Source organism: Chinchilla lanigera, unplaced genomic scaffold (genome assembly GCF_000276665.1).
Source record: "Chinchilla lanigera isolate Chin_1 unplaced genomic scaffold, ChiLan1.0 scaffold00069, whole genome shotgun sequence".
NCBI classification, from domain to species: Eukaryota; Metazoa; Chordata; class Mammalia; order Rodentia; family Chinchillidae; genus Chinchilla; species Chinchilla lanigera.
This window is the reverse complement of record NW_004955470.1, coordinates 12715643-12732412: the sequence shown is the minus strand read 5'-3', so window position 1 is coordinate 12732412 and position 16770 is coordinate 12715643. Positions and strand designations below refer to the sequence as shown.

General features: G+C 42.8%; 1 long non-coding RNA gene across 3 annotated transcripts in view; it reads right to left on the bottom strand.

Moving 5' to 3' along the window:
* The window catches only part of LOC102011434, a 48348-nt gene that overhangs the window by 12932 nt on the left and 18646 nt on the right, over positions 1-16770 (bottom strand). The window contains exon 1 of one of the 3 annotated variants that reach the window (XR_263507.2): positions 5418-5634. The exons of the other annotated variants lie outside the window; for them this stretch is intronic. This is a non-coding gene — a long non-coding RNA (uncharacterized LOC102011434). Of the gene's footprint in view, positions 1-5417; positions 5635-16770 lie in introns of those variants that run through there. 3 annotated transcript variants of the gene reach the window in all.

Genomic DNA, 16770 nt, shown 5'->3' with positions numbered 1-16770 from the left:
ATGATAAGAACTGAACTTTGGTTTCAAGTGACACGTGATGGTTCTCCTAGGATCTCACAGAGCCAGTCCTGAGATACAGTGAACCAGACATCCTGACTGGGATTCCCTGTGCTGCTGTCTATGTAACAAACTCTCTCCTGATTATGCAAAGCTCCAACCTTTGCCTTTGGTCCCCTTTTCTATAAAATGCCAAGATTTCTGACAGCCCCAGGAGGCAGAACTTGAATTTCTTTTTCTATCTTCCCAGGTGGCCATATCTAATTAAAGCCCTTTGCTGCCTTTCTCTACTGCTGTCTCCTTGATTGACATGATGGAGCAGGTGGTCAGGTTTGGTCTATTGGGATCTCTAGAACTAGCACTTTGGTTCCACAAAGGCAGTGGGCACAACCAGTCTGCCTTCCGGGTGTGACTGCCATGCATGCCCATCACCTTTTGAGTTAAAAGGGGAGATCATGTACCTGGGTAAGCCATGGTACAACTAGGAATGCCCATCTTGAGCCACCAAGACAAGGTGAAAGATCTACCCAGGTGTAGACCTTCTCTCAGACACATCCCAGCTCTGTCTCTGCACTGGCATGACACCCACTTTGAGGTCTTCATCAAATTCCAGCAGAATCACTGCGCCCTGACTTCCAATGCTGAAGACTCTGTGCAAGGAGCTTCTGGCCCAAGGCACCTTGCTTCAGTGTACAGGTCACAAAACAGGATAGGAGCCACTGGAGGGAGGCACAGGAATTGAGCAAGGCAGCAGCAGCTTTGAGAAAGAACCTACAGCTGAGACAGGAGAGTAGGTAGCCCTCTACCTCCACTAGGGCAGGGTTAGGGCATATTTGAGTCTCCAGTGGGAGGTAAAAATACCTCCTATCCTCCCAAATATGAACTCTACAAAGCAGGGCTCAGTCTGTGTTGTTCATCATCACAGCCTAAGTTCTGGGCCTGTGCCAGGTTTAAAGATGGCTTTAAACAGAAATCCACATAAAATAAAGTTATATATTTATTGAAAATGCTGTGACCAGAAGATTGAGTCCTGACTTCATGTTTCCACCAGGAGCCAGGGTTCTTAACTCACTGCTTCAGTGTGTAAGGCAACTTTGTAGAACACAGCCACTGCAAAGGGCTGCAAGGAACAAGGCCACTCCCCTGCCTGGTTCCTGGCATCCAAGGGTGAGTGTGAGGAGCCTCCTTTCTGTGTGACTGTCTGACTCATGGGCAGGTTTTCCCACGGAAATGTTTCAAAGAGCTTGTATTTATATAAAGGTTTTCCGGATTATAGGTCAACAATAAAACTGAATGTTCTTCCGGGACTAAACCAGTTAGAGGAACACCAAGCACAGAACCAGCAAGCACTTCTGTTATTGACAGCCAGCTGGGTTCTGTGATGCCCACCCATGCCATGTGAGCCCTCAAAGCCTGCAAAAGAGTGTGGGCAGCACTCCAGCACAGTGACATTTTTGCCCCAGCTGACTACATGTGTCCCTTCAAGGAAGAGAAGGCGGCTGTGAGCTCTGGGACATCTTCCCAGTGTTTCTCTGACTCACAGTTAACCTTCTGACAAAGTAGATTCTCAGGCTGTGAATATTTGGGATCCTCAGTATTTTACTCATGTGGACTCTTGAAATATTATATATTCTAAACTGAGACAAAAGGAAAGATGTTATGTATTTTTAGCTGAAATAGGTCAAAAGGGACCTTTGCCATAAGAATTGTGTGATTCCATCTATTTGGAGTGACAGGACAGGGGAGGGATGTTGCTATGCAACACTATACATTCTCCCTACAGACGGCCCCATTGTCACCTGCCTGGTGAGACTCTCATGCTGCCCGATGGGCTTGCTTCATGCCTCTCTTCTGGTCAGTTGTTCACTCCTGCAGCAGCTGGATTCATTGAGCATGATGTACAGGTCCCCCTCCAGATGCCAGGATTTATAGATCCAAAGATGAGATCTCTGCCTTCAGTGTGGGTCCAGCTCAGTTTAGAATATGATACACAAACTGATGATCACTCTACAGTGTAGCAGCTGCTAATGTAAGGAAAGAAAATACTGCACAATCCAAACAGTTGTGGAATTCCTCCACAGACCACTTGCTTTACTTGGGAAGTTTCTTCATAAACTATAAGGGAACAGAGCAGGGTGGAAGCTCTTGAAAGAGAACAGCAGGAGGATGAGGATGGTGGCTCAACTACAAGGAGCTGCTCAAAGAGGGGTGTGGGTTTTAAATGTCTTTAAAGTAACCCTGGAAGGAGTGACCAAAGAGGAGAGACTTCAGCTACTCTGCCTTGCAGAGATAAGAACTCCCATCCGGGGACACAGAGAAAAGAACACCTGGCCACAGCTGGGAATTGGCATGAAGGTGACGTTGGGAACATGGCCCTGGCCCCAGCACCTACAGTTCAGAAGTGTAGTGGATTGACTGGTCCACTCGGTGGTCAACTTATACCATCCAGCTGAACTGAGTAAGTGTGGTGCTGGGTGTGGGAGGCCCATCTGAGGACTGTTGCCAGCAACATAAGAGGCACAACTGGGGAAGAATTTAGGCTGTTGGGAGCTGAGAAAGGATGTTGGGAGCTGATTGAAGATTCAAGGAGCTGTTGGTTCTGTTGGAGGAACTTGTCATGCTGGCTTTCCTGATGAACTTGGCTGTTTTCATCCTCTAAGGAGCTCGGTACCTTGTTGGCACTGAGCATAGCTTCAGTTCACTTTGGGGGAGCTCTGGTCCTCACTTTGAGCATCACTTTCTGGCTCCAGAGGGGACGATGGTACACTGCCACTCTCCTGGAGAAGTTTGCTGCATTGGTTTTCCTGATGGGAATTCAGCTGCTTTCACCACTGGAGGACCTCAGGACCTCGCTGTTGCTAAGGATGGCTGTGGTACTTTTCAGGGGAGCTCTGCTTCTTACTTTGCACGTCGCTTCCTGGCTCCAGTGTAGATCCCACAGCCTGCTAGCTCAGATCCTTCATCCTGCTGGCACAGACTTTCTAGATTCCACCACTGACCTTTGGGCCTTCCCAGCACAGATCTGTGAAATAGGCCCGCATGAGATATTGTTATGGGCTCTAGGCCTCCAGTTGGACTTGTGGGAGGCATTGTTGTAAGTTCTAGGTCTTCAGCTGGACTTACGCAGGACATTTCCGTGGGATCTAGACCCTCAATTGGATTCCTTGGTCTTTGTGTGTGGACAGATTTCCTGCACTCTCTTGTATATCTTTCTTTGGGTGACTATTATAAATAATCTTATAAAATATGTGTCCTGTATAATATTGTTTCTCCTTGCAAAAAAAAAAAAAAACCCAAACCATAACAAGAGACATCTTGGGCAGAGTACAGATTTTTGAGAAACTGGGCAATGAGGTATGAATGGATACTCCCCAAGTCTGAATGGACGGTGCAAACCAGGTTTTCCTGTAATAAAGCTGACAGAAGAGGAGGTGAGGAAAGGCATAAACAAAAGCACAAGGAGTAAAAGTCTATCTCTAAACCAGGCAAAAGCCTCAGAATAGCAAGTGTCTTTCTTAACGTGCTGAAGCCGCAGGTGGTAAGGAGTAAGGACTGAAAGTTTCAGACACAAGATCCTAGCTTCTGAAAAGACAACTTCATTTTTTCTCAAATTGAAATCTCACATAAGGATGGTGCCCTATCTACCTTCCAAAGCGGTGCTGTGTCCATAAATAGGTGATAGATGGAGGAGGGAAGAGTGATAGATGAGTAGATAATCCATGAGAAACAGACACCAAAGATAAACCCAGACTGTATCTCAAGGGGAAAGTCTAAAAGTTGCTCTCTGACTGTGGGTGAAACTTGACCTACAGCTTCTTGGAAAAGACTCCCTTTGCTCACTTCACAGGCAAAGCCAAATTTGAGGGATGCTTGATAGGATCTACTTGGCACATAAATGCTTGTCTAAGAAATGAACCTATACATGACCAGAAGACACAAATCCAGACTTCCTCAGAGGGCCCCTGAGCCATGAGCCTTCTGTTCCTATAGGAACCAAACAGTCCACTTTGATTCAAAACTTAAGATAGGCTCACAGAGTCCTCACAGTCTCATCACAGACTTGGAGGTGGAATGTGCCTAGGCATAGTGCCTACGTTTGTTTCACCCATGCAGTGAGGTGGGAACTAGCTTGGCATGGACAAGTGTGGCAAGGAGAAGAAGGAGAAGGAGAGATAAGGCAAAGAGGATGCCCAATAACCACCCTGCCCTCGGGTAAGTGCTGTCAGTGCACTAAGCAGGGAGCATTCTGCAGGGAATTAAGTGACTCATGGTGGAGACCTGGCTTGCTCACTTTACAGTAAGTTATATTGACGATATCCTGCTAAGGTGTCCTTGGTAACAGAAAGCAGACTTTATGACCTTCTAAGAAGGTGGTTGAAAATGGAGTCTAGCCTACCAAGAGATAAAGCCAAACATAAAAACACATACAATGATGACTACACACAAACAGTCAAGACATTTCTATGGTAGAATTGATGGTTTCAGAATAAAATTTAAATCTCACAGTAGAAAGCCCAGGAAAGTAAGAGAGGAGAGGAAATACAAGAAAGCTAATCTAATTCACTCAAAATGTCTAAAATTAAAACATATCTTTATCCACTGCTTATTAATGATTTCCTTAATTTTATTAGGTTATTTTAGGTACTAATATCTTTAATAGTAAGGAAATATTTACCTGACATGCTCAGCCTGGGCCAAGATACATGGAATAGAGGCCCTCTGCATGCCCAGACATGAGTCCTGGCCCAAGCCAATGGGCCTCAGCAAGGAATAAATTTCCTTTGCATTTATCTATTTTCATGCTTCTGCACAGCAGATAAGCCAGTCCTCAAATAAAAATGAAACTTTTGTCTGCTATCCGTCCCATTCAGCCCCTCACTGTCCCTCAGCTTGTAAGGACTATCCTTACAAGCCCTAACTAGTTCCCTGAGTTCAAAGACAGAGGTCAAGGTTAGAGCCATAGTTGTCAGAGAGGATGAGACAAACCAGGGAGAAAGCATAGGGTTAAGGCCATTGGGTGGCAGAACCAGAACCAGCACTCTACTGCTCAGGCTCTCAGAAATCTCCATTTGTTTAGCTGGGGCCTTGCTAAGAATGCCAGTGCTCATCCTTCAGAAACCCTGGCATGGGAACAATTTGCTGCCTCCCTGTGGCTCAGCTCTTTCTCCTTTTCATGTCCTAACTAAAATAAGAGCTATGCTCCAGCTAACCATGTTGTGCCTCATTCTGTGGCCCAGGCAATCTGGGCATCTGCAGAGCCTGAAGGGAGCTTCACCTTGGACCCAGTTTTCATCACTGGCTATGTCTGGCCCCAGAAACTCTGTTTGCTTAACCTATCAGGAATATCACCCCTCCCACAGTGGAACTTGGCTCCTGGCTGCCTTATTTATAGGTAAGGGTTCTGGGTCCTGCACACAGACCTCTCACAGGAGCCTCCTCCTCCAGGTATGGATCAGGACCTGCAGACACACCTCTCACTGGCATCTCTTCATTCTAGGAATGAGCTGAGTCCTGCAGATCAATTTCCTCTGGTATCTCCTGTCTCCTCTGCTTCCTCTCATACTGAAGCCCATCAGTTCCATTGTGTCCCTTTGTTACTAGGTTTTTGGGTGCTGGCATCTAGATGATTTCCAGATTTTTTCTGTCTTGAAAAAAGAATTGAATGAAACAAGCAAAAATGGTGAAAAAGCTTCATTTTTATTTGAGGTAAGAAAAATTAAAAGTGAAGAGTAAGGAAGAAACTGGCTCCAGAGAACTTGAGCCAAGTAAAAAAAAGGAAAATTAAAACCAAAATAAAAATATAAAACAAAAGTGTGCCCTGAAGGCACAGGGTGTGCTACTGTACAAGGGCACAATAGTGAGTGCTTCACGGCATCTTGTCTCCTTTTATTCATTCCACACATCATGGTTCTTGGGACGAGTCCACATACAAGGTTCTGAGAATTATTTGGGCTATGTGTCCTGGAAACTGGTCATGTTTATTCCCCCAACCAACTTTGCCATGCCACTTTCTTGCTTCACCTTCTGGGTTCTTTCCCAGCCTGTGCCTGGTTTTGCTGCAGCCCTGGGTTTTTAAGCACTGTCCCCCAGACAAATCCTTCTTTCTTCTCAGGGCTTTGTCACCCCACCCCAGTCTGCTATCTGTCCCATTCAGCTCCTCACTGTCCTTCAACTAAAACCCTCTGGCCATACTCAATGCAGTCACCAGGAGAACACAGGGCTTTGACAGAGAGGAAAGGAACCCAGGCCCTGGGCCACTGTTAGAAAGCTGATTTGAGTTTGTTACTATATCCGTCTTCAGCTAATATGCACTCTTTGAAAGGCCTTAATAAGATGCATTCACTTTGGCTCTACCTTCCACTAAAAGGGTCTTATCTCTAGTCACCATGATCCTCTTTGTAAGGAGGGAATGTTGTGGTTCTGGTTTGTATCTATGGTAAATGAAATGATTTTATTGAGCAGCAATCAACTTATATACCATGAACTCTGATGTAGGCTAATTTCAAAGTTATAAACTTGGAATGAGATCTCACTACCAAATCAATAGTTGTTGATTCCTATCATTTTGTTTTGAGGTCATGTATAGTTTTTACTGTTTTTGTGTTGTTTTGATTTTGTCTTCATTATTGCTTTGTTAGTTTTTAAATTTAAAAAAAAAATTAATTACAAACTCCACTAATTCATGCCTTTGGAGTTCTCTGTTCACGCAGGTCTTCTCCTGGAAATATCACTTCTTTCCCAAGGTTAGTAAGCATACTAATTTAATAACACTTAATGCAGCTGACTAGGAACTTATAACTAATTTAAATATTTATTTTAAGCTGGCGTAGCTTATGCTTATGATTCTGTTTGGGTGGGCTCTGGAGAACATGGTAGAAGTAGCTCAGGTCTGAGTGACAGACAGCTGTCTGGCACATGAGAATGTCCCTACAGCAGGATCACAGATCACTCAGCAGGCAGGTGGTATCTAAGTTTGGGCCTTTCAAGAAAGCAGGGAACCCAGAGGTTGTTTCTAATTTACCTGAAATGAATTCATCTTCCAAAACAGAAGATGGATTTGCTCTAGACCAGTTTGTTGAAATAACAAACAAAATATGGTCCATATTCTATAGCTTATTTTTACCATGTGTATGTATCTTTGCCTTTGGAAGGATCTTGCTTTCTTATACAACATCTTATTCTTCCTAAATTCTTTTCATTATCTTAACAGAAGTATAGTAGGACACATTTTTTATTTTTTAAGACCCCATTCTGCATCCACTAAAATTTTATTTGAAGAAAACTCAAACTGCTCATATTACATTAATGTCAAAGACAATAGTAATTTTATAATTGCTAATGAATCATGTGGGACACATTTCAGAAATGTTTGTGTCAGATCAATTTCCTCTGGTATCTCCTGTCTCCTCTGCTTCCTCTCATACTGAAGCCCATCAGTTCCATTGCATTTATCTATTTTCATGTTTAGCTGATGATGCCCTACTTCTTTGGAATTTTACTTCACTTCTGTATTGATTTTGATACAGGGTCTTGCTATGCTGCATGGGCTGGTCTAACCAAGCTCAAGTGATGCTCCCTTCAGCCTCCTGGATAGTTGGGACTACAGGTGAGTGCTTTCAAGCCCAGCTCTGGAGTTTTACTTTTAAGAAAAAGGGCTAGCTATTAAAAGAATGTGGGTCCAGTGGACAGTGCACACTTTGTTCATTTAAGAAGTGTATATTCAGCAGCCCCTTTTCAAGAAACTCCCCTGCCACCCTGCCCTGAGGTAAAGGGTGTGGGAGCAGCCTTGGCTTAAGGAAAACATGGCCTGGTAGCAGAGAAAAGTAGGTGCCCACGTTAGGACCACATGAGAAAGAACATCAGTCTGCTGATGCTGAGAAGGAGGTAATTCTTACGGACTTCAGATTTGCAGACAGGTCCCTTGAGCTAGACCTTGAAGAACAGTTAGGAGGTCGTCCATCAAAATTGACAGACCCCAAAAGGCAACTGCATGGAATTATTTTCATTTTACAGTTGAAGAAACTGAGGTCAGGTTGACAGTACCAGGTAGACTCTGAATCAGAACCATGAGGTCCCTGATTCTAACAAGTGTTTGGGAGGATGTGTGGGAAACAACCCACAGCACCTTCTGGTCTGAAGGAAGGAAGGATTTTGTTTTTGCTGCTTCTGCTGTTGTTTGTTTCTATTTTAAAATAAAAAAAAAATAAAGGAATCGCAAGGGCTTCCAAGGAATCCAAGTGAGAAAATAGAGTGGACGAGATGCTTACTGTAGGTGGGACACACACTGGCAGAGGCGCCCACCCCCTCTCCCAGTTTTCCCTTCTGTCCACTCTTTTTCACCTGTAAAGTCACCTCTGCTGCTCATCAACTTATTCATGGCCCCAAACTTTCCCAAATCCAAAAAGCTTCTAGCCTTATATTTTATTTTACATTTGTTTGCTTGTTTTGAGCCAGAGACTCGCTATGTTGCCCAAGCTGGCCCTGAACCTCTGGGCTCAAACTACCCTCCAGCCTCAACTTCCAGAAGAGCTGGGACTATAGGTCCCAGAACACCACCACCATGACCTGCTGTCTTTTAAAATTCTCAAATAAGACACTTGATTGGACCAGTTCTCCTTTTGGGGCATAGCCCTTTCCTACCAAATATTTTTAAGCTATAGTCTAATGTCCTCCCAGTTCCAAAGAACTATGTTAAAAGCTGTGGGAGTAGAGACACGCAGCTCCTGCCCAGTCAGCAGAATGTGGTAGGACAGAGAAATAAGACTACCTCCACTATATAAATGAGGACATTCCCAGAGAGCTCACAGGGCATTCCGAGTATCTTGGGCTAGGAGATTGTCCAGGACAGTGCTACAAGGTATCACTGGACCTGAACTTGTCCCTTCCATTCCAGGTGCGCTACCTGGCACAAGTGGCTGCTGACTGGTGTAACTCTGGGTCCTAGGAGTGGTACCAGGGAATCTGAGATTGGGTACCTAGCTGAGCTTGAAAGTACTGATGAGCTCTATCGTATATGTTGTTATGACAAGGTGCTTCAGGAATCCACACTCAAGTGGAAAAATGCCTGGTTCCTCTTGGTGTGTAAGAGCTCCCTGATCAGATTACAGTTTTTCAGGACCCTGAGATTGTAAATAAAACATTCTCAAGGTCCACAGATGATGAGATGAAAAATATTGCAGGTAGTGAAAACAAGCCGCCAGCCAGAACAGCTGCCCTTTGTCATAAGGACAAACTGCCTCCCCCAGATGGAAAAGGACCTAATATAACCAATCTTCTGCCACGTAGCAAGCTATCTGCTACTCCCTCTAGAAATGGCATCGTGCCAGGGGAAAAGTACTGGCTTCTGCCATTGGCAGGTTGGCACTCAGCACTGTCAACATCCAGATCAGCCATGGCAAAGGATGTTCCGTGTCCCTGAGCCCATGCACAGATTTCATGCTTGCAGTTGTGGCCACTTTGTGAACACTGGCTGTGGGGGAAGCTAATTTTCACACATGGCTGCCGTCTTGTTGGCCTCTACAGTAGAAGAAAGTTAAGTGGTTTCTTCCTTTCCTACTAGCACTAGAAAATTATTTTCTACATCCCAGATACCTACTGAATTCACTCACTTCTCACTGTCACTGATAGAGGCAGAGCACAAGGCACCCAATCTCTCACCTAGACTGCAGAGCAAAGTGTCCATCCCTGCACCACTTGCTTACTTACTTTTGCTTTTTCGTATGTGTTTTAAAAAGCTTTAATTATAGAAATTTTCAAACATATAAAAATAGAATGATATAGTGAATCCCTCTATCCATTACCCAGCTTTAAAATTATCAGAATATTAACTGTGTTATTTTTATTTATTATCTCATATATGCTGATGTCTTAGTTACTTTTCTCATTGCTGAGACAAAATACCCAACACCCAAAGTTAAAAGAAGAAAGGTTTATTTAGCTCACAGTTCGTAGAGGTTTCAGTTCATAATTGGCTGGCTCCAAGACAGATGGGTGTTGCAGAGGAGAAAAATTCATAGCACCTGCAAGGTAGCAAAACCAACAAGGGAGAAGAGAGAGCGGGGACAAGCCTCTTTCTGCCCCTTATGCTGTAGGCAGGCTACTCACCCTAGGGTGGGTGTAGCATTCACACCCTTAATCCCAGCACCCTTAATCACAGCATTGCATTATACATCAATCACACACTGTAGTTTCAGCTACCTCTAAAAAAGTCCCATCTAAAACTGCACGAGGCTTTGGGGGGACATCTGGACACAAACCATAACAACTGGCATTTTGTTTTAGAATATTTTAAAGAAAACCCCATAGTTTATTGCATTTTTACTTATAAATACTATGTTTATATCTGAAACTGAGAAGGAATTTTTAGGAAATATAATAACTATGCTGTTATCATATTCAGCCAAATTAACAATAATCCCTTCATACTATGCTTGTTTTAAAAATCTATTTTTATGATTGCTGTCTTGGAATCAGTGTCCAAATAATTTCTACATATTTCATTTAATTAATATGACTCTCAAGTCTCTTTTAATCCCTTCTGCCTCTTTTTATGCCATTGACTTTTGGGGCACCTGGTCGTTGGTTCTATAGAGCTTTCCATACTCTGGACTGGTTCATGATACCATGACAACACTGAAATTGTTTCACTATCCCCTGCTATTTCCTATCAGCTGGTATCAAGACTGATTAGAGCTAGATAACACTTTTCTGGCAAGAATACCACATAAGTGGTATTAAAAGTTCCTATCACATTCCACCAGGAGCATTTTGTGTACGTAGGTCTCAGTCTCAGTGAAGCTACAGTTGATCTGTGGGTTCAAGAGTCTTACTAGTTTGTAAACAGCCAATACTTCAGAATCTGCTTCTAATCAAAATTAACACAGTAGCATTTCAGTGTAAAGATCCTGCGGAGATTCTATTTGGTAACTGAAGCCTGGAATCAGAATTTGGAATCCCTAACGAAATAATGTACATGAATGCTGACCTCCAATCCCCACTAACATCCTACTCACATGTATAATAGCAGAACTCATATATCTGATAAGAATATATACAACACCATGCATGACTTGCCAAGATAGAATCTGAATATAACTTTTTCTATAGATTTAAATATTTATTTGAATAATATATGCACAATAGAACATGTCAAATGAAACAATGAGGATGTAATTAGGAAAATATGGACTGCAAAAACTCCATAAGGAGACAAATGTTTATAGATGAAATTTTTTGGATGTCTTAGACTTGCTTTAAAAGCACATGAAATAAAGGCAGTAATCAGGAAATAGATGAAAGAAGATTTGGCCAAAATGTTGATCACGTGGAATCTGGTTTGTGGGTATGGTGAGGTTCATATTCACTCTTTTGACAATATCCAAAATGAAGAATTAGTGATAACAAACCACGAAGAGCTAATAATTCTGTACAAGATAACATCTTTGGTCCTCAAGGCCCGTAATCCCTTGGCAAAAATTCCTATTTCCAACTTACTTTCTCTTTTCAACATCATACTTTTTTTGTTCCAGCCAAAATGGACTAGTCCTTTATGCCAATATGAAATATAGATTCATGCCTTGTACTACCCTGTACTGGATGCAAGCCCTCTGTCTTCACTCCAGGTTTGAGTCCTGCATGTCACACACAATTTGGCCTCAGTCTCCTTTCCTCTAATGATTTTCACCTCATAAAATCTGTCCTCTGACCTCTAGCACAAGTGTGTGCATCTCAGCTGCATCACTGATGGTGTGGATGACCTGACCATGCACATGTGACTTTCCTGCCTATAGGTTATGTGTTCCTGAGACCAACAGCCCTGGCTGCACCTTTTGGTACGTGTAGCACTGTGGTTCGCAATAAGTGGCCAGTAAAGGCAGTTTAATTACATGTGAGTAATCAATTGGATTCTACAGGTGGAGTTTTAAAAGCTTAGGAGGAAGAAGACATAAAAAAAAGTTAGGAAAAAGAAGCTAGAAGTGTGATGCTCTGCTTAGAAGAGAGATGCTATGTGGTGACAGCCTTCTGAACATTTTGGGTTTCACATGGAGATGTTTTGTCTTATAGCCTAGTAGAAGATATGAGAAGATTTCCCTTGGGCTCTGCATAAAACATCATTTTGTGGACACATAAGAGACTTCTTTCATGCTGCCTGCCTTGATGCCCTGTTGCCAGTGGGCACCATCCGGTAAGTCCCTGAATCACTCATTAGCTGGCCATCACTGGGTTCTCTTTATTAATACTAATTTCTTTTTAAATGCATTTCCCTGGCCAGGGACATAGCTCAGTGGCAGTGCTTGCCTAGCGTAAGTTTGATCCCCAAAACCACAAAAATAAAAAAAAAACCTTAAAATTCATTTCAAACATCCAGAGGAAAAAAGAAAAGATAATTTGAAGAACAGAAAATCTGTATGTTATTTATATGACTGGTAGAATATTGTCCCTTTGTTCCCCCATATGGAGCTTTTTTGCATATGTAAAAACATATATATATATATATATATATATATATATATAATAAAATTCACCATTTTTACAATTTTTAAGTGCACAGTTCAGTGGAATTAAGTATACATATTGTTGTCAAGACTGTCTTCAGAACTTTCTCATCTTCCTAAATTACCACTATAATATACTTATTAAAAAATAAATCTCAGCTAGGAATTGCAGCACTCTAAGAGGCTGAGACAGAAGAATCATAAGTTCCAGCTCAGCCTGAGAATTTAGTGACTTAGTAAGACCCTGTCTCAAAAAAAGTCAGAGGCCCTGGGTTCAATCTTGTGTATTCTAAAACACATAAACCCTTCCTATTGCCCCTTTTCCCAGTGCCTGACAGCTACCATTCTGCTGTCTGAACAAAGCTGGCTGCACTGTGTACCTTACAGGAGTGGAGTCCCACTAAAGTACAACAGAAGAAACAGAAAGGTTTTATAGTTTACATCAAAGCCTCATGTGTTCATAGGTGAGGCTTTGGGGAGGTGACTGGATCATGGGTGTGTAATACTCATTACTGGATTAGTCCACTGATGGGTTTACAGCTGGGTGTGATATTGGGAGGTAAAGCCTGGTGGAAAGAGGAATATGTAGCTCTCCTCCACTGATCCCTCTCCGCTTCCTGTGTGCCATGCTGTGGGCTATCTCTCCTCTGCCATATCTGAAATAGAGGTAGCCAACTATGGACTGAAACCTCCACAAACCATGAGCCGATATAATGCTCTCCTCTCCTAACTTGTGCACGTCAGGTACTTTGTTCCAGCAATAAGAAAGTATCTAAAACAAAAGGAGACAAGGAAACTCAATTTTTCTCTCCCTTATTCCCTTAACCTTATTACCATTACCTTATTATTACCTCCCTTATTACCTTTACCTTTACCTTCACCTTAACCTTCACCTTCACCTTCACCTTGGGACACGGCCCTTGCAGCTCTGCACACAGGCATGATAATTATTCAAAGAGTGTCTGTATTAAGGTTTCTTAGTCCTAACTCCCTCTAATTTACTTCATCCCCTTGAGACTGAAGACACCAAAATAAAAGTAACAAAGTAATTTTCAGGAATTCTCGATTGCCAGCTTCCACAACATTCAATTCCAGACCCTCCTGGAGCCATGCCTAGAAGTCTTCAAACCTACAATCACCTGAGATTCCAGGAAAGGCAGAGCCTTGCAGACCACCTCAAAATGAGATCACCTACCCAAGCAGGAACAATTACCATATGAAAAGAGCTCAATGAAAAGAGTTCCATTCTGAACTCGGACAGGCATCTCCTGAGAACCTCAAGCCAGAAGGAGTCCTCTGGGAATGTAGTAACCAGACTGAAATAATGATCTGCTGGACCTAGCCCACCTCCCTAATCCCTTTGTGAGCAGTCAGTCTGAACCTCTGCATCAGAAAGAGCCCCTCCATTTACTCTAGCTGTCGGCTGTACCTACTAACCCTGGCTATGTGTGCACACTGACTCGTCATGAAATTCCTTTTCTGTGACATGAGTCAAGAAACTGCTCAGCAGGCTGAGTTGAGACCCCTGAATCCTCTTAGGGGATCTCCTCAGACCATGTCCAGTGACAATACAATATTTGTCTTTTTGTGCCTGGTTTATTTCGTTTAACATAATATCTGCAAGGTTTGTTCATGTAGCACAGGACAGTTTCCTTCTTTTTCAGGTTGAATAACATTATACTGTATATATCACACTTTATTTGAGCCCAGCCTGGACATTTTAGCAACTTAGAAAGATCTTGTCTCAAAATTTTAAAAAGGGTTGGAAATTTGGCTCAGCATGGTGATCCTGGGTTCAATCCTCAGAATTGCAGAGAGAGAGAGAGAGAGAGAGAGAGAGAGAGAGAGAGAGAGAGAAACAGACAGAAAGAGAGAGAGAGCGATTATGTGTGGCCATGATTCACTCCCAGCAGCCATCAGGACTGGTGGCACACAGCCTTGCCTGTCTGACACTGGAAAGCACCACATGTGCTGGGCTGTGGGCTGACTTTTGCCTGGAAGAGGACCATGCAACTTGCTCACTGTTCAGAGCCATTGTAAGGAAAGATCTTTCACTGAGGGAGATTCAAGCTTTGAAAACAGGAGGAATGTGATTCCTGACATTCCTGAGAATCCACCTCTGCTTAATGCACATTTTCAGAAAAAGAAAGCAGAGAAAGGAAAGATCAATCCACATCCTTCTGGGGAAAGAAATCTCTTGGGTTCTCTTTTGCTCTTAATCTAGTTGGAAAACACGAATTACCTGGTAGTGACCTTTTGTGGAAGGGAGGTCAAAGCATCAGAATTACAGCTATTATTTCTCATGGGATTTCTTGACCTTAGTAACCATGAAACCTGCACTACATTTTAGAGAAATATTCTTTACTGCAATATCCAATGAGATAGGGAAACAGCTGCTTTATTCTCCTAGCATGGAGTTGGCCTCATGCTAGGAGAATAAAGTTGTCCACCACTGACAACTACCAGTTTCTCAATTCAGAAGGCAGAGAACAAAAACACCTTCAGGAAAACCACCTTCCATGGCCCAGCACATGTGATACACACCTGATGGGGAATATAGAACTTGGCTTTATGGAAAATGAAAATGAAAATTTAAGGAAAAAGATGAATCTCATTTTGAAACTACATTCAGAGAGCAAACCTAGCGTTTTTCTTTTTTTTTCTTTTTTTTGGTACCAAGAATCACACTCAGGACCTTGCACTTGAAGCAAGTGCTTGTGCCACTGAGCTATATCCCCAGCCCTATCTTTAAATGGACTTAATTTGCTTCTGATGAGTGCTGGAAACACTGGAAAAGCCTACATGTTAACTTAATGATTTGCATAATGATTTGGTTTGGGTTCTTTTATTTCTTCTTAATGTAATTACAATTATATAATATACACCTTTCATCTTGATTACACAAGTATTGTACTACTATTGTGCTGCCTGTCTTTCACTCTTCTCTTTCTGGAAGTCAGGATGCTTTTGACCAGTATGATTTGCATGCATCTCCTACACTGCCACAGAACGATGACCAAAATCAGGGAATGCACGATACTATTATGAGCAACAAACCTTATTCAAATTTTGCCAATTATCTTAATTATGTCCTTTATAGAAAACTTTTGAACTGGATGTGGCGACATGTGTCTTATTCCCAGTTACTTGGGAGGTTGAGGCATAAGGACCACAAATTTGAGGCCGGCCTGGGCAGTTTAGCAAGACTGGTTGTGGGGGGACAGGAAGGGAGGAGGAAGAAAGGAAGAAAAAGAGGAAAAGAGTCACCCATTGCATTTACTGTCAGGTTTATCAAGTCTCTTGATCTGAAATAGTCTGTCGGTCTTTCTCTGTCTCTCTCTCTGTCCCAATACTGACATTTTTGAAGACCATGTGGCAGTACATTATGGAAAGTCCCTCTGTTTGGCTTTGGCAGATGACTTGCATTATTCTATTCTGGTTTTGCACTTTTCGGAGGGGTTCCATCATAGTAACGTGATCTTTTTCAGTGCACAGTATCAAGAGATATTCTTTTTAACACAAAAAGATATATCTTGGCTTGCTCTTCTCAGTGAAAAAAGAGTATAAGCCACCATCAAGTTTTTCCTTTGTATTTGTAGTGGTGGGTGTTAAACTCAGGGCCTTTGTATTAAGATGCATCCCTTTTTTAAATATTTTGAGACAGGGTTTTGCTAAGTCACTAGGTTGCCAAGGCTAGGCTCAAACTTGCAATCCTCCTGCCTCAGCCTCCCAGAGTGCTGAGATTTCAGGAATATGCCTGGGTGTCTTGTAATCATCAGGTTCTTAACACTGTAGTCTGTTTGGGTCACTGTAATAGAATTACTACAGACTTGAGTGGCTTATAAACAACAAAAATTCATTCCTCACAGTTCTGGGGACCAGAAAGTCCAAGACCAAGGTGAGACAGTTGAGCTAGCCTCAGTCTTATGGAGTTACTGATGGGTTTCTTGCCTCACTGTAATTCCTGCTGAGTCACTGTGGCATCCAGCCAATATGGCGCTGGAGGTCATGTGGTATGGTGCTGAGCCAGTATGGTGCCAAGCCAATATGGCTCTGGCCACTAGAGGCCATGTGCCAAGTCCCACCTCTCTTCCTCTGAGTCAAATTATGACTTCCTACTTTACTTTTTGTAATATCCTCTTTCCTTTTCCCATGCTCCTGCGCAATCCTGGTCTGCCATGTCAGGTGGTCTGCCTCCTATACCCCACCCCCAGCCGGGGCTATTTAACCTTGGACCCCACGACAGGCCCTCAGAAGCTCCACCTCTCTCTTTCCTGTG